Source organism: Acipenser ruthenus, chromosome 8, assembly GCF_902713425.1.
Source record: "Acipenser ruthenus chromosome 8, fAciRut3.2 maternal haplotype, whole genome shotgun sequence".
NCBI classification, from domain to species: Eukaryota; Metazoa; Chordata; class Actinopteri; order Acipenseriformes; family Acipenseridae; genus Acipenser; species Acipenser ruthenus.
In genome coordinates, this window is record NC_081196.1 from 29686744 (window position 1) to 29705748 (window position 19005).

A 19005-nucleotide genomic window follows, 5' to 3' on the forward strand; every position below is an offset into this window, starting at 1 on the left:
ACCCCCTTTGCTGTGACACCCCTAAATAAGTTCTAGAGCAACCAATTGCCTTCAGAAGTCACATAATTAGTTGAATGGAGTCCACCTGTGTGCAATTAAAGTGTCACATGATCTCAGATTAAATACACCTGTTTCTGGAAGGCCCAAGAGTTTGTTACAGAGCATATCTAAACAAACAGCATCATGAAGACCAAGGAGCTATCAAAACAAGTCTGGGGTAAAATTCTGGAGAAGCACCAATCAGGGTTCGGTTATAAAAAAAATATCCCAAACTTTGAATATCCCCCAGAGCACTGTTAAATCCATTATAAAAAAATGGAAAGAATATGGCACAACCGCGACTCTGCCTAGAGAAGGCCGTCCACCAAAACTCAGTGACCAGATAAGGAGGGCATTAGTCAGAGAAGCAACCAAGAGGCCAATGTTAACTCTGAAGGAGCTGGAGAGATCCACAGCTGAGATGGGAGAAACCGTCCATGGGACAACTATGACCCGGACGCTCCACAAAGCTGGGCTTTATGGAAGAGTGGTGAGAAGAAAGCCATTGCTGAAAAAAACCCATATCAAATCCTGTTTGGATTTTGCCAAAAGGCATGTGGGAGACACAGCAAACATGTGGAAAAAGGTTCTCTGGTCTGATGAGACCAAAATTGAACTTTTTGGCCTTAGTGCAAAACGCTATGTGTGGCGCAAAGCCAACACTGCTCATCACCCTGAGAACACCATCCCCACGGTGAAGCATGGTGGTGGCAGCATCATGTTATGGGGATGCTTTTCATCGGCAGGGACTGGGAAACTGGTCAGGATTGGGGGCAAGATGGATGGAGCCAAATACAGGGAAATTCTAGAGGAAAACCTGTTTCAATCTACAAGAGACCTGTGACTGGGGCGGAGGTTCACCTTCCAGCAGGACAATGATCCTAAACACACAGCCAAAGCTACACTGGAGTGGTTTAAAAACAAGAACCTGAATGTCTTAGAATGGCCCAGTCAAAGCCCAGACCTCAATCCGACTGAGAATCTGTGGCAAGACTTGAAAATTGCTGTTCACCAACGGTCCCCATCCAACTTGACAGAGCTTGAGCAATTTTGCCAAGAAGAATGGGCAAAAATTGCAGGATCCAGATGTGCAAAGCTGGTAGAGACTTACCCAAAAAGACTCACAGCTGTAATTGCTGCCAAAGGTGCTTCTACCAAGTATTGACTCAGGGGGGTGAATACTTATGCAACCAACAAATGTCTTTTTTTTTGTTTAATTAACTTTTGTGTCACAATAAAAAATATTTTGCACCTTCAAAGTGTTAAGTATGTTGTGTAAATCAAATGGTAAAAATCCCAATTAAATCCATTTTAATTCCAGGTTGTAACACTACAAAATGTGGAAAAGTCCAAGGGGGGTGAATACTTATGCAAGGCACTGTACATTGTTTCATTTCAAATTCCCTGACTTAACTGCTTGGGATTTGAATCACAGTAGGTTTTTTCTTTTCTTTCACTATTGGCCAAAGAATATGGGATACGTCCTCCGGATAACTGTAAACCCATTCAATTTCTGTGCTTTACTAGGAAGTGGCAGCAAAAGCAGGCTGGCCAGGCACGGCTGGATTCTGTCATTTGATTTCAATGCTTTGCCGGGCAACCCCCATTCACCCTCTCCCCACCCCTTGAGTGTCCTACACCACAGCAGAGACAAGGCCCCCGGTGTGGAACCAGATATTAAAAAATGGAAGGCTAGCCACTTGAAATTTGGGAATTAAAATATCCACATTTAGAAAGCTGTTGTAACAAGGCATCTTGGAGCGTATCCGTGTGTGTGTCTCTGTGTCTGTGTGTGAGGGCTGCAAATGAGGCCTGCAAGTTGCACGGTGCCTCCCTCCCTCCCTCCCTCCCTCCACCACCCCTCTATATGTGCACTCCACAGTCAGAGAGGACATGAACCATGCTAGAGGCTCAAGTTTCATCTCAGCCACTCTGAGAAAACGGGTGTAAGACTACTTTTAACTGCATGTAGGTCACAGTATGGCTTCATCACTGTCAGGGTAAGTTCAGTGCTTGTCGTTTAAAACGTTTTAAATGTTCTGTTATGGCTTGTGAGGGCACAATACTTTAATAACTGTAGGAATGTGTGAGGACTTTTAATTTCCAGGTGAATGTGTTTAGCCAGTCTGGATGAAAGTAGCAGTGACACTGTTATTTACTTCAGCTTTCTATAATTGGATCCATCAAGTAGTTAAGAGAGACCAGAGAGGAGAGTAACAGGTAGTGTTGCTGGATATGATTAGAGTGACGTGTATGGAGGAGAGTAGTGTCTCTTCTAAGCTTTATATAAAGGGAACAACTCAGGTCCTTGAATAAATGATCTGAACTAAAATGACCTTTGGCGACTACAGCAATGAGGATATTGTCAGATTCAATTGACATAATGTCATGTAACCTGCCCTGGCAAGTGGTAAATGTTATGTTACACTTTTGTTGCTTTAACACTTGTGGATAGTTTTAAAAGATGAACACCAGATTTGAATTTGTATTGTATTTTATCAAGTGCAACCTGTCAGCAGCTAATGGCAGAAGTATAGAAAAAAACTCATAACATTATACTTACAATCAATGAACATAACTAAATTACTTTTTAAAAAACATTTACAAACATTTCTAAATGCAGAGACACAAATCATTTAGGTGCCTAAGGACAAGTGCCAAGTTATTCCAGGTGTAGACAGCAGCAAAAGCAAACGTAGTATTAAAACACTATAAGAGGGCATTGTGATCTGACTTGATTAGTAAGAGATACTGATCTTGAACTACAATCTGTATCTATACTCACGTCTGGATTTCAGAGAAGACCACTTTAAAAGTCTGAAACATCACAATGGTGAGAACTGAATTCACAAGGTAGAACGACTCTATATAATCTATAGTACAGTTTATGAGTCTTGGTCAGTAATGTGTCAATAATCAAGCAGAGAAAGACTAATTTGTTTCACTATATATACTGTTTGTCTTTAAGTCATAAGCAGTAGGGGCGATTGTCTATTTTTTTTTTACAAACTGTAAATTACATTACTCATATATTTCAAAAATAGAAATAAACACATCTGGTTTATCTAAAACTGTTTATTTTTCATTTTGTAACTTGACTAGGCCTGTATTTTCCACAAACTACAGGCAAACTGCCCACTCCATAGTATGAAGCAGGCAATTTGCCCATGGTGGAAAATGTCTTGAAATCTTACTATAGCCCAATGTATTAACTTAATAATTAGATACTAATTCTGTCATATCTCCTTAAACATTATTTATATTTGATCTTTTAGCTGGATTTGTGCACAGCACATTATGCCATGCTGAAGCCAAGGATGTTAAAAAGCTAGTAAATTCAAAAGTTTATGTAACCTGTGTTTTCTCATTTGTTAACCTGTTTCATGTCTAGATCTCTGTGGTTTATTAAACAAAACAGACCTCCCACCCAAAAACATACTTATACTGTACACATATGAGATGAGGTTAAAAGCTCTAAAACCACAAATGCAGAGGAGCCTGGCTGTTTTGCAAAGTGGTTATGACGCTCGCTTGAGGTCTGAGGGGTCAGTGGTTCTTGCATTGCTGTCATTTTTTTAAACCAAGAACAACTGTACTTACTGTATGTCTAAAGATATGATGCACTGAGATGTTTGCTTCTCCCTATGAAAACACATCTGAAGCACTTCTAGTATAAATGTGTTCCCTATCAGGGAATATTTCAAATTCTAAACAGAGCCTTTTGTTTTCATTCAACACCATTCTATTCCCGTTCTAAAACCCTCCAACTAGAAATGCTGCTACCAAGCTGCATTTTAAGTGTGAAATTCACAGTTTCTGTTTAAAAAGTCAAATTTCATTGTGTGAAAGCAGTCAGGTCAGGAATTACATCAACAGCATGCAGCCAAGACATTTCCTGTTCAAATGCAGCATATTCTTGATACACAGTTGTGCTTTGTGCTGCATGTTATTTGGTAGGCCTGAATCTGTGGTTTTGAATATGGGGCTGAAAGGTAGGGAATGCTGCAGTGGTGAATGTGGTACCAGCTTTGCTTTGGAAGTCACAAATGCAGAAACACATTTTTTTTGAGTAAAATGAGTAACACTCAGTTGATCAGCGTTTGTAGAAAATGAATAAAAACAGGACAGTTTTTTTCATGTTTTGATAGAGTAGTACCATAACTAAAGCAGAATCATGTGTGGAGCAGTGGTTAGTGCTCTGGACTCTTGACTGGAGGGTCATGGGTTCAATCCCCAGTGAGGGACACTGCTGCTGTACCCTTGAGCAAGGTACTTTACCTAGATTGCTCCAGTAAAAACCCAACTGTATAAATGGGTAATTGTATGTAAAAATAATGTGATATCTTGTAACAATTGTAAGTCGCCCTGGATAAGGGCGTCTGCTAAGAAATAAATAATAATAATAATAATAATTAGCAGCAATGGCAGGACAAGAAATTTGAACACAATTACTGTAGGAGTATGATTCATATTCAGTTAAGAACTCCCTTCACTGAGAAGTACAGTATGTATATGTAACAGGGAGAGATCTGGACTAGCCGTCTGACGTATGCACAATGCTGCAGGAAGAGGGCGGTAGTCCCGTGGGATCTGCCTGCCAGTCATGGCGGTGACACAGAGAGGTGGGGAAGAGGGTGTGTGCGCTTTCCCCCTCTCTGAGTGGCTGGGAGGCGGGTTTTAGTGGATTGCTGGTCCTATAAATTAATTGCTGTTTCCTCAGATCTGCCCCTTTAGACCTGTACAACGAACAAGCGGTCATGCTGCTTGGCAAGACCAGCGGACGGACGGGAGAAAAACTTCCATAAAGAATCTTGAAGGAAAGAATTTAAAGAGATAGAGGGAAAGTGGAGAATCCTTGGGCAGACCCTGATAGTGTTTTTAAAAAAACCTAGCTGAGGAACAGCGGAGAGAGTAGGACGGAGAACCAAGTCGTACGGGTAGCGGCTATAGTGTTCTTGTGTGTTGAGAAGAACAATCCAAAACCAGTATGATGAATATTCATAACCTGTATTCATTTACTTATTAAACCTGAACAAACAACCTTGCGCTTCCAGCTTGCAACTGCAACTCCCCGCTATATCCGAAAACCCGGACTGGAGCGACGTAACAATCAGCTACATTACAGTGTCACCTATTTTGATGTCCAAAGGATGTGCATTGTTGTGACAATCTGCATATGTCTTCATGCGTGTCTCGAAGTGATGTGTCTTCAGTTTGATGGTGCAGGCTGGGAAGTGTAGTGTTGATTTTTCTGCCAAACATCAGTTCAGCTGGGGTCAGTTTCGTGGTGGTATGCGGTGCAGCTCTATAGTTCCTAAGAAACTTGAAAAGATGTTGTTTCCATGGCTTGCCCTCGGAATGTGTGGCAGACTTTTTAAGTGTTCTCATAAAACGTTCCACCTCTGCATTTTCTCTTGGCCAGTAGGGTGTCATTCTCCTGTGTTTGAAACCAAGGTAGGTAGAAAAGTTTTTGAACTCTTGGCTATTGAAAGGAGGACCATTGTCAGTCTTGACAACCTGTGGAATTCCAAAAGATGAGAAAATCTTGTCCAGTTTTGGAATGACTGTATTTGCTGACGTGGATTTAACAATTTCTACCTCTGGGTAGCGGGAGTATTGATCTAACACAACAAGCAGATAATCCCCAGAAGGAAAAGGTCCTGTGAAATCAATGGCCAGTTGAAACCACGGTCCTTTTGGAAGTTTAGACATTTGAAAAGGTTCCATGTGTGTTTGTGGCACAGCAGCTTGGCATGGGATGCAGTTGTGGATTAGATTTTCTACATGTTTATCAATGCCTGGAAACCAAACTTTGTCTCTTATTAGTTGTTTTGTCTTGACTGTGCCTAGATGGCCTTCATGAGCTAAAGCTAGTGCTCTAGACTGCAACAAGGTTGGTATAATGAGTCTGTTGCCTCTGAGTACGATGTCCGCATCTGCATTGGTGGTAAGTTCATTGCGCAGGGGATAGAAAGCTTTAAGTGTGGTAAAGTCAATATTTGTGAGTGTGTCAGGAGTTTTATTAATGTCATGCCAATTTCCTTTATGAATTAAATCCGCTAGCCTTTGTACCGTAGGGTCTTGCTTGGTTTCTTGTTTCACTTCTAGCATGGTCATCGCCTTGGGGACCGTGTGATCAGCAATGAAACTTATGTACTCTTCCGCAATCGTGCTAGCTTGCGTGTTGTGTGATGACATGTGTGGTATGGGATGCCTTGACATCTAATCAGCAGGGTTATCCTTTCCAGCTTGGTGGATCACTTTAAAGGTATAGGGTTGCAAGCGGAGTCTCCATCCTTCCATTCTAGCGGGTGGTGTTGCTTTTGGGTTGTTGAAGATGTACTCCAGTGGTTTATGATCCGTGATCACAGTGAAATCAGATCCGTATAAGTACAGGTGAAAGTGTTCACATGCCCAGATGATTGCTAGTGCTTCCCGTTCTATTTGAAAGTATCGTTGTTCTACAGGAGTGAGAGCTCTACTAGCATATGCGATAATGTTTGTGATTCTGCTGTCTGGTGCTTGTTGGCTGAGAATGGCACCTAAACCAACCGGACTAGCATCTACAAGAATGGTTGTGTCTTTAGTTTGGTCAAAATATGCCATTGTCTTGTGGCTTGTCAACTGCCGTTTCAATTCACCTAAAGCAAAATCGTGTTTTGAATTCCAGCACCACAAGTTGTCTTTCTTTGTAAGTTTCTTCTATACTTTTTGCATGAAGTTCTGAGAATTCCATAGCCCTTCCTGTGTCCAGCAGTTCTTTCAGTGTCATGTCAGCATTTCGTAGCGCTCTCCGTCTTAAATGCGTGGATGTGCAGCTTACAATAATTTGAGATTTGATTTCCCTTTCTATACTTGCAAACTCGCATGTTGTTGCCAGGTGTCTGAGTCTCGTATGATATGCATCAAGGGTTTCATCTGCCATCTGTTTCGCCTGACGAAAAACGTATGTTTCATATTCAATGTTTTTTTTCGGCGAAAAGTACTCAGTCAGTTTCGTTACTGCAGTATCATAAGCATCCACTCCCCCGGTTTCTGGCAGCGTCTCAAAAACATCAAACACACCAGGTCCAGCGTAATGTAAAAGCATAGCTTTCTTTTGTTTGTTGTCTTTAATGTTTAACGCAATAAGGAAGTTCTGAAATCTTTGAATCCACTTAGTCCAGCGGAGCCCGGAGCGGAGCTAGGGTCACTGTGTATGTCAAATGAAGGAAACGGAGGAAGTCCCGCTGCAGCCGCCATTTCGTGGTCGTGTTTATTTATTTATTTATTTATTTATTTATTTATTTTAACTCACGTGTTGCGTTGTTCAGATATCCTCGTCGCCAAATATAGTGTTCTTGTGTGTTGAGAAGAACTTATTAAACCTGAACAAACAACCTTGCGCTTCCAGCTTGCAACTGCAACTCCCCGCTATATCCGAAAACCCGGACTGGAGCGACGTAACAATCAGCTACGTTACTTCACTCAAAACATGGACTGGACTCAAACAGCGCCACAGTATTATAACAACATTACAGCGGCAACTGGGGAAATTCACGCTGCAAAGTGCAGCACCTTTATTTTGGAGTTTTGATTACTATGTTTTATTTTCCCTTTTTCTTTTTGCCTTCTCGTTTTCATTGTTTTTGAGCACCTGCGAGTGCACCTACACCATATTGTGTACCCTGCATTGGTACTCTGGAGGTCCTGGATACCATAGTTGGTAGCCAGACCACGGACAACAGCGCCCTCTGTGGGCTTAAAAAAATCAGTACAAATCATAAGAATAAACAAAATAAAACTGAGCACCTGTGCGGTGTTTCGACTACAACTTCTGTCTCCTGTGTCAGTGAATACCCACACCCTTCCACACGTGGTGTCAGAGTGGGATTCACTGGCATTGCCCATACAAAGCAGTGCACCCACAAGCGGAGCAGAAATGGATGCCGTCCAGTTTGGGGCCATGATGGACCTCCTGTGCCAGACCCTAACTGCTGCGGTGCAGGGGGCTACTAGACCGACAGGTCCTGATCCCCGATTACAGAGACCCACAAAGATGACGGCCGATGATAGACCCGAAGCCTACCTAGAGTTGTTCGAGGCCGTGGCAACCTCTGCCGGGTGGGCTCAGGCACAGTGGGCTAGCTGCCTCTTGCCCCAGATGACGGGGGAGGCACAGGCAGAAGTGAGAACACTATCCCCTGAGAGGACGATGGATTACCCCACGCCGAAAGTGGCCATCCTTAATCCACACTAGAGGGATATCGGCGAAAGTTCAGCGGGAGCTCCCAGCCCGGGAACTGGAGCAGGGATGGGTTAGTCACGGGCTGCTGCGGTGTCGGACTGGATTTCGCGCGGCCACCTCACCGTCGAGCCCCTTTGATGGCTCCAGTATTTCCACCTTTTGTTGAAGCGTTGGGGCGAGAAACCAGCCCACCAAGGTGTTGGACGTGCAGGGAGGTGGGCCACATCGCTCGGGATTGCCCCGTGATGGATTGTGACCTCAGCCGACCAGGTAAGCTTGTTCAATTACCTCAGTCACTTCAGCAAACGGGTTTTGTTATTCCTGTGACAGTGGATGGTACATAAACCCAAGCTCTCTTGGACTCAGGGTGTGGTCAGTCTCTAGTACAGGAGAGCCTAATCTCACTGGGGCATAAGCAAATATTGGGACGGGTGCATATTAAATGTATTCATGGAGATGTTCGTTCTTATCCCAAGGTTAGCATAATGGTGAAAATTGGCCAGCAGGTAACGCAGGTGCAGGTGGGGTTGTGTCCTCGATTGCCAGTACCGGTAGTTCTGGGACTGGACTGTGGGCAGTTCAAGGATTGGTTGGCTGCCCTGACGGCCCCATCCTCCCTATTGGCTAAGAAAGAGGAAGTAATTGGAGAGATCTTTCCCTTTCGCGACGCGGAGTGGTTCTGTCATAAATTTAAACCCTGTAAAACTAAACGGGAGCACAGGGCTGCTAAGAATGAGGGCTGGCAGTGGAGGGGGTCTGAAAAGTTTCAGGTGAGGGCGATTGGTGAAGAGTCTGGGGGGGAGGCCGCGGAGCCAGCGCAGGGGTCTGGTTCGACTGCCTCCGCTCAGGACTGACCTGATCCTGAGCTGGAAGCCATGGGATCTGATTTTTTAGCTTGGTCCCGTGACTTCCGACTCGAGCAAGGGAGTGATGACGTGCTGGGCAGGCTCTTTGATCAAGCAGTGGTAGTTAATGGTCGGGTGGTCGAGCCCAGACACGCCGCCATATACGTCACCAGTTGCTAATTTCTCAACCTTTTAAGGAGGATTTGCTGCAGCTGGCTCACGCTATTCCTTTGTCTGGTTATTTGGGAAGGGATAAGACTAAAGCAAGGCTTGTGTCTTGGTTCTACTGGATGGGGCTGGATGCTGACGTCAGACGTTTTTGCGAACGTTGTGGGGAGTGTCAGAAGGCCAGTCCTAGAGTCATCCCACGGACCCCACTGGTGCCGTTGCCCCTAGTGGAAGCTCTGTTTGAGCGTATTGGAATGGATTTGGTTGGGCCGCTGGAGAGGAGTGCGGCGGGATACACACACCTATTGGTCATTCTGGATTATGCCACGTGTTATCCTGAGGCCATTCCCCTTCCCTGCCTCAGCCAAATCTGTTGACAACAAGCTTGTGAAGGTCTTTTCCCAAAGAAATACTAACCGACCAAGGCACCAACTTTATGTCCCGACTAATCCGCGGAACATGTAAGCTTTTGGGAATTAAAACCATTAGGACATCGGTGTTTCATCCTCAAACCGATGGTCTGGTGGAGTGTTTTAACATGTTGCATAGATTTATTGATAGTGATGTGCGTTACTGGGACCAGCTGATTCCTCCCCTTCTCTTTGCTATCAGAGAGGTCCCCCAGGCTTCCACAGGCTTTTCGCCATTCAAGCTGCTGTATGGGCGAAGACCCCGGGGTGTGCTCGATCTGGCAAGTGCCAGCCGGAGCGACGGAGAGAAAAACACATTTATCATATTAACCTCTTGAAGCCGTGGTTGCAACAAGAGGCGTTGGTAGTGGCGCAGGCAGATGACGTCACCGACCTGGGACCTGATCTTTCTGTGTTGGCGAAAACAGGGTTGGTACAGATTGCAGACAATCTGACACCAACACAGAAATGTCAGGCTCGGGCGCTGTTAACGGAATTTTCTGATGTGTTTTCTCCCGTCCCGGGGCAGACTCGAGTAGCCCATCATCACATTGAAGTTGAGCCGGGCGCGCCAGTTCACCAGAGGCCATACCGTATACCTGAACTTAAAAGACAGGTAATAAAAACGGAGATTGATGAGATGCTGAAACTGGGGGTAATAGAAGAGTCCCAAAGTGACTGGAACAGTCCTATTGTTTTGGTGGATAAGCCAGATGGGTCAACTCGGTTTTGCATTGACTTCAGACGAGTTAATGAAAAATCGAAGTTCGATGCTTGCCCCGGGTAGATGATTTGCTGGAGCGTCTAGGCAAGGCTCATTTTATGACGACACTGGATTTAACGAAGGGGTACTGGCAGATACCCCTGACCCCGGAATCCAGAGAGAGGACAGAGTTTTCGACTGCCTTCTGGTTATACCAATTTAGGACCATGCCTTTTGTGTTGCACGAAGCACCAGCCACGTTCCAGCGGATGATGGATTGCATTTTGCGGCCCCATCAGCAGTACGCTGCTTACATAGATGACGTGGTTATCCACAGTGAGGATTGGTTGAGTCATCTGTGTAAGGTAGCGGCGGTGCTGCAATCCTTGCGGGAGGCTGGGCTCACTGCTAACCCAAGGAAATGTGCCATTGGGAAGAGTGAGTCAGAGTATTTGGGGTATCGAGTAGGGAGCAGCCAGATCAGACCGCTGATTGCTAAGGTGAAAGCCTTGGCTGACTGACCTGTCCCTACGACCAAAACCCAGGTGCGCTCTTTCTTGGGACTAGCGGGCTATTATAGGAAGTTCATTCCGAACTTCGCCACACTTGCTACGCCTTTGACAGACCTCACCCGGAAGGCTGCCCCAAATATGGTTCAGTGGACGGAGCCGTGCCAGAGGGCCTTTCTCGCTCTGAAGCGAAGGTTGTGTAGCAAGCCAGTGCTATGCAGTCCTTATTTCAGCAAGAGGTTCACCCTGCAGACGGATGCGTCAGAGACAGGTCTCGGGGCAGTGTTTTGTCTCAGGAGGTGCGGGGAAGCGAGCACCTGGTCCTGTATATCAGCAGGAAGCTCCTTCCCAGTGAAAAGAACTATAGTACCATCGAGAAGGAGTGTCTCGCAGTAAAATGGGCAGTCGAGTCACTCCGGTACTACCTCCTGGGGCGACACTTCACCCTGGTGACAGATCATGCCCCCTTAGCGTGGCTTCACTGGATGAAAAATAACAATGCCAGAATCACCCGGTGGTACTTGGCCCTGCAGCCCTATGCCTTCAGGGTTGTCCACCGAGCAGGACAGCTGCATCAAAATGCTGATTTTTTCTCTCGGGAAGGCATGGGGGTGTAGAATTTCGAATGGACCGGTGGTGCCATTCTGAGGGGGAGGATGTGTAACAGGGAGAGATCTGGACTGGCCGTCTGACGTATGCACGGTGCTGCATGAAGAGGGCGGCAGTCCCGTGGGATCTGCCTGCCAGTCAAGGCAGTGACACAGAGAGGTGGGGAAGAGGGTGTGTGAGTTTTCCCCCTCTCTGAGTGGCTGGGAGGTGGGTTTTAGTGGGATTGCTGGTCCTATAAATTAATACTTTGCTGTTTCCTCAGATCTGCCCCTTTAGACCTGTACAATGAGCAAGCAGTTATGCTGCTCGGCAAGACCAGCGGACGTACGGGAGAAAAACTTCCACAAAGAAAGAAGGAAAGAATTTAAAGGATAGAGGGAAAGTGGGGAATCCTTGGGCAGACCCCGATAGTGTATTTAAAAAAACCTAGCTGAGGAAAAGCGGAGAGTAGGACGGAGACCCGAGTCATACGGGTAGCGGCGACTGGGGAAATTCACGCTGCAAAGTGCAGCACCTTTATTTTGTAGTTTTGATTACTGTGTTTTATTTTCGCTGTTTCTTTTTGCCTTCTCGTTTTCATTATTTTTGAGCACCTGCAAGTGCACCTGAACTGTACTGTGTACCCTGACGTGGTATTCCCGTTGGTTCTGGATACCATAGTTGGTAGCCAGACCACGGACAACAGCGCCCTCTGCGGGCTTAAAAAATCAGTACAAATCATAAGATTAAACAAAATAAAACTGTCTCCTGTGTCAGTGAATACCCACACCCTTCCACAGTACAGCAGCTGTGATACATTATTGAAAGTACTCTTTACTCCATAATAAGAGTTAAGGAATTAAGGCTATGTACAGTCTGGTCGACAGGAATGCATATTTTGCTAGCTCATTGGTGAACTTTGTTGGAAGGAATATTAAAAGACTGCTCTGGAAAGCTGAATTTCTGAGCTGTTTTTCAAAGTGCCCACAAGGGGATATCATCTCTGCCCCCTGCAACTCTGGATAGGAATGTAAAATCTCTCTATACAGCATCTCGTTCACAGAGAGGACATAACAGTTGCTCATCCAGGGTGATTTTTTTCAGTTTTCTCAGAAGCAGACCCAGTGGTTGAAAAGGGAAAGGTTCTTGATGAAATAGTTTAGCTTGAAGCAGAAAAAAGAAAATGATAGAGAACACGCATTATAGGATGTAAAAAGCTATGAAAAAATAATTCAGATGTAGATAATATAAAATAAAGGAACTATTTTGTTGCTTAATATGAGCGTTTATAGGTGGTTATAGGGTTTGAGTCATAATTTATGGTTAAGAGTTATGGATAGAATGCAGCATTTTCTTAGGGAAATACAGCACCTCTTTGACAGATGGCAACCCACATGTGGCTGTGTAGTTAAGTGGTCAATTTGTGCTGCTGTTGTAGGAGAGTAATCCACTGCAGAGAAATGACACATGGCAAGTGTCCATGTAGGATAGTAGTAGGAGCACTGAGAGCAGTAGGCTGTGTGCGATATCCCTGCACTGGGTGCATCTTCATTTTGTTTGTTTGTTGAATTGTTTAATAAAAGTGTGCCTAATAAGCACTAAACTTCAATCTGGTAGGTTTGCCACTGTCATTATTAACTATCATCCTTGTCCTTGATGCTAAGGGAATGTGTTGTAAAAGATTATACTGTAGTGTATGGGAAAAGAAAGAGACAAACTGGCTTGGAACTTATCCAGACAGATTTAGCATTTGCTGATGCAGTAAAATACCAGATAGCACAAGGTCACTTTCTGTACATAGGATTTCCTCCTCCCTTGACAATTAAGCTGAGGGTGACATGTACCTAGAAAAATATCTTAAAGAAATGCAAAACATACACAGTGCATTTATTTGAGAGTATTAATCAAAGAAATACATGATCTAATTAATCCACATTCTGTTGAAGATTGACGATCTCCAGGTGGATTTTTTTTCTTCCAAAAATTTTGCTCAAATTTACAGTATAGTTTATTTATTGTCTTCTTCTTGTACAAAGTAAATGTTTATTCACAGACAACCCACAGTGTATTATTGGTAATTCGTTTTAAAATGTATTTTACTTGTAAATCTTCTGGTTTGAAAGTTCAAATATATACTACAAAAAACAAACCAAAGGAAAATAGCCTGCACATTAAATCTAAGAAAATGATACATGACAATAATTATGAAGCAGAAGTTGTTGCATTTTTACAGGACTTGGAGGTGCAGTAGTCGTTTTCTTTAGCTTATCATGCCTGGGGTTTTGAATGAAACAAGATTGGTAGACACCTAGCCCGCAGTGGAAATATGTGCTATATTTTCATCTTCCTCTGATGAAATCAGACTTGTTCATTTCCATCAGCATTTAATCAAATCAGTTTATTTTTTTTAATATAAATTTAGTCATCACCAATCTTTTTACCCTGGTTATTCTCCACAATTTAGCATGCCCAATTATTATCTGCATCCTTGGCTCACCGCTCGCAACCCCCCCGCCGACTCGGGGAACGGAGGCTGGAACACGCGTCCTGCGAAACGTGCTCCTGCCAAGCTGTCATTTTTCGCACTGCAGATCCACAGCAATGCCGCCAGACCTATAGTGCCGGAGGACAACACAGATCTGTGGGCTCCACTGCAGAACCACAGGCGCCCTATCGGCCACAGGGGTCACTGATGCGCGGTGAGCCGTGGATTCCCCTACCGACCTAAGCCCTCCCTACCCGGGCAGCGCTCAGCCAATTGTGCGCCGCCCCCTAGGAACTCCCGGTCACGGTTGGCTGTGACATAGCTTGGATTCGAACCTGCGATCTCCAGGTTATAGGGCACATCCTGCACTCTGCGCGGAGCGCCTTTACTGGATGCGCCACTCGGGAGTCCCATCAAATCAGTTTCAATTCGGACTCTGTAGGATGCACACAAAGGCTGTGAGTATATTGTAGTGATCCTGCAGATAGGACTGCGTTATCTGTACGCTTGGGCTCACACCCAGTTGGTCCATTACCCAGTTCCAGTCACTAGGTGGCAGTAGATGCGGTTGGAGCGTACTGTAGATTAACTTGTTTGGACCTGAGCTGGGTATAGGCCCAAAAGAGTTTTATTCCACAGTGAATTTTCCTCCAGCTTGTTGTACCTTTTCAATAGGGAAATCATCACAACATGTTTTAGTCAGTTAGGAGCCAGTTTCAGAAAGAACCTTAGTTTTCAAGTTGATTGCACCCCAATTACAGAAAACAATTTGTGATGCAGTCTTTGCCTTTGTGATGCTGTATTTTTACTGTTTATTATACTCTTTTTGGAAAATCTAACATTGTCTTTCACGTTGACCTGTAACCTAATATAACTTCCATATTGGGGCCATGTATGACTTTTTGTTTGTGGATAGTGAAATTTAATTCATAGTCAGTAAATATCCTTATTTTATAATTCCCAAGCTCAAATTATATTGTGGATGTCGCACAAGAAACATTATTTATGTCTTTGCTTATACAGTTGTAAAACAGCAAGAGAGACAGACACACTTCAATTAACCATGAGCTGGGAAAAGTATTTCTACATTTTTTAATTCATGCAATTGACCGGTGGAGCCATTTTAATTTTGATTAGTGCAATTTCAAATGCAGGGGTCCAATTTTATTTAGACTCTAAATGCTGCCTTAGGGTGATTTGCTCAGGTACCATAATATGATTCCAAAGGGGTGATGTAAGGATATGCGGAAAGTGATTTGCGGGTGCAACACCCCCATAATGCTGCTGTAAGTCGTGTTGAGCAGCCATAAAGTCTGATTTTACCAGTCGCTAAAAATGCAGCATCTGTAAAGAATGGTGTTCACCTGGTGTTCTGCACCCGCTATCAAATTTGCATTTTGCTGTCATCAATCCATTACAATTATATTGAAATACATTCAAATAAAGAAAAGAGCATGGAATTGGGCAGGATCTGGATTTGAAGCGGGCACTAACATTATAATGTGATGTATGAATTTTTCCTTGCACTTAGGCAATTGCTGACCCTCCAAAAACTTTACACCTCTTCTTAAAAGGTGCAAACCATTGTAGAAACGAGTAACTAAGAGCTGTATAAAAGCACACACCTGCAGATATCTGTAATTGGCTTCAGGATAACTGCTGTGGTAACTTCCTGATGTTGCGACTCTTGGCTCTTATTGAGGAGAGGCAGGAACACGTTTTGGAGGAGAAGGGAAAGACAAAGAAGACCCTGCATATTCAATCCCAGGGTCACTTTGTTTGTTATCGTCTCACTCCACAGGTCAACCTAGACCTAATAGCTGAATTGAGGGATGAGCTAGACCAGCATCAATCTAGGAACCGCTATCCCTGCACATGTGAAAGTGCTGTGTTCTCCGCACCACTTACCTTCTGGTTCCTTTCAGTCCACAGTTGGAATGCCCGGAGGAATAGCCCAATCCACCTTTTCCAGAGTGCTAGGCAAATTTCTGGATGTCAAGCTAAAAAGGGCAGGCCAATACATATCATTTCCTAAGGATACCAGCATAACTGATGTTGGTTTTTCCAAACAACTTTGTTTCATGCTGAGTGACCTCAGTCGTAAGGACTCTCAGCTCCTTCTCAGAAAACTTTTCAGTAACACTTTATTTTAAGCACTATATATTAGGCATTTATTATGTACTTATTTGTGATTAATTAACACATAATACATACAGCCTGTATACTGAAGTGAAGACTCCAGGCACCCTGTGAAGCTCTTACTCACATTAATGAACCTGACAAGTTGAAGTAAAAAAGAAACAGACAACATCCTTTTAATTAGGAATTTATTTGGGTTTTTAACTGTAAAATAACTGCTATAGGGCAATACACAGGATCATGGCCTCTGGCCATGCACCAGTTTTCCTAGTGTTCTGCAGTGTACTAACTACAGCGTCTGAGAACCCTAGGGCAGACAGATGGTCCCGTTCAGTGGCCAGACCCACAGCTGGTCTGCCCAGTTCTGGGTGCCAGAGGGTGCTGTTCGCCTGGCTGAGATCCATGCGCAGCGGGATCTCCCAGGGCTGGCCCTGCAGCAGCTGGCAGAGGTTTGAAAACAAGGTTCTCCTGGGCCATCTGGGGGCCACCAGAACTGTCGCTTCCTCTCTCCTGACCTTCTCGAGCATTGGTATAGGAAGGAAAGCGTATAAAGGCTCTTTGGGCCATTCGTGCGCTAGCGCGTTGGCGCCTAGTGGACCTCCGCAGCTGCAGAGGGACAACCCCAGGGGGGTTGGGCTTCCCCAAAGCATTCCCAAATGTGCTTCACCACCTGAGGGTGCAGTCACCATTCTGACAGGTGAGGACCCTCCATGGAGAGGAGATCCGCCGCCCTGTTCACTACACCCGGGAGACGTACAGCCCAGAGGGACAGTAGGTGCCTCTGTGCCGAGATCAGTAGCCGAAAGGCTATGCGGTGTAACCCTGGGGACCGAAGCCCTCCCTGGTGGTTCACGTATGTAACCACTGACACGTTGTCCATACGGACAAGAACATGTTTGTTGTGGAGCACAGGGAGAAAATGTTGTGGAGCGAGGTGGACTGCTCTCAGCTCTAGCGCATTTATGTGCAGGGACGTCCAGCAACCCGACCAGGATCCGGAGTTGGATGCATCTGTCGTCACCACTTGATGGTTATAAATAACTCCTTTCCTTATGCCTTTGCTCAGGTGATGGGCTTGCCTCCACCAGCGTAGCGCATTCCAGCACAGACAAGACACTGTCAGCTACTTGAAGCAGGCACATATGAAGTAACCCCAATTGAATAGCTGAGGATGCTGCAGCCATCAGACCCAGTAGTTTCTGGCACAACACTAATTGTACTGTGGACCCTGGTTGAAACAGGGCCAGGCAGTTCCGAATAGCAGCTACCCTGTCGTCCGACAGGTTGGCTCGCATTGTAAGGGAATCCAGCACCGGTGTTAATTGGCTTTTTGCATTGTTGAGGGTGAGACCCAGCATCGACAGATGCTCTGTCACAATCACTGTGTGGGCCACTGCTCCTGCCTGGGACTGGGAACAAATCAGCCAGTCATCCAGGCTTCTACCCAGGGCTTGCCCTTGGAACCCTGATATTTGCAATAAAGTGCCCGAGACTGCGTGTAGCTCTGAAGCTAGCGGCTCAGGAAAGGTAACAGAGCGTAGTATGCTGCCCAGGTAGGCCGTCAAAAGGCCTCCTGTGTTTGCAAGGCGTGTCACCTGCGCTTCGGCCGCGTAAGCCTTTTTCAGGTGGGCTTCTGTGATCCTGCATTGGCTGTTAGGGCATACAGGATCCTTGGATAGACCTCCTACTGGGGGGGCTCGCACTAGGGCCACTATGGTGGAGTCCACCGGGGGGAACTGTGCGAGCCCTACCGCCTCTGCTCCCTCCATGGAGGCAAGCATGGCTGGGTGCTAAGGCTGGGTGTTGCCAAGAGGATTTGACCTCCGGGGATGCCGGAAAGGGCTGGGTGGTCGAAGTCTGCACTGGTCTGAAAACAGACCTGCGCTGCTCGGAACTTGCCTTCCAGGGTACCTGGAGGAAGTTGGCGGCCTTTTCCATCAGTGCCCAAACCGAGTTCGAGGGCGCTGGAATCTCAGGCTCCGAGGCGAGCTCGGAGCTGGGGGCCATTACCTGAGTCAGGTCTGGGTCCTGAGTCTCTGTTCGCAAGAAGGACTCCTCATCCCAGGAAGGGGATAGCGCATCCTGTTCCTCCTCGCTTATCACCACGTCCTGTTGTTCAGCCTCTGTAGCAACCACTGGCAAAGCCGGGTTATACTCTGGGGCAGGTGCAGGGGGACCTGCTGACTGCTTAAGAGCTCGAGTATTTGGACCATTTGGCCCTTTAACTCGGCAATATCCCTCGCAATATCCCCGCATTTCTAGCTCTCTTTCTGCCCCTCGAGGGAGATCTAGAGCAATTGCGGTGGCGCTGTGAAGTCTGCACAGAAGGAATACTTTGTGCAGGGCTTGGAGGGTAGGGAGGGGAGTCCTGGGACCCCGAGACTGACAACAGCTCTCCTAGGCTGGCTGTAGGTTTCTTGTCTGAGAAAAGCACCAGTCTTTTCTGTAGGTTGCTCTCCTTGGACCCGGTGCAAAAGGAGCAGGATGACCTGTCTGCCAAGGCAGCAGAGGCGTGCTCAATGCCCAGGCACCTCGTACACAGAGTGTGTTTGTCCTGCGGAGGCAATTTCCACCTGCAGGATGCACACAGGTGGAAATTAGACATTTCAGTCGAGGTGTATAGCTCTGGAACGTCGACAGAGCCGAAGCACCGAGGCGTTGACGCTGTATAACAACTGTATAAAGTTGCAAGTAAGTCAGTTCCCTGTTGTAGGTAATGTTTTTTTTTTTTAACCCTATTAACTGATGACTAATACAGAGAAACAAAAAAAATATTTATGTTTTACTTGGAGCGCAAAAATAAAAAAATAAAGTTTTTTACTTATACAACCCGTTTTAGAAGTTAACAATACTATTTTTCAATATAATTCAACAAAACATAAATGGAAAAAA

General features: G+C 45.4%; 1 protein-coding gene across 1 annotated transcript in view; it reads left to right on the top strand.

Moving 5' to 3' along the window:
* The first annotated feature begins 1931 nt into the window (after positions 1-1931).
* LOC117406694 (AF4/FMR2 family member 3-like) overlaps positions 1932-19005 on the top strand; it is a 266153-nt gene continuing 249079 nt past the window's right edge. The window contains exon 1 of the mRNA XM_059028801.1: positions 1932-2039. The gene's annotated coding sequence lies outside the window, so the exon portion shown is untranslated. The remainder of the gene's footprint in view (positions 2040-19005) is intronic.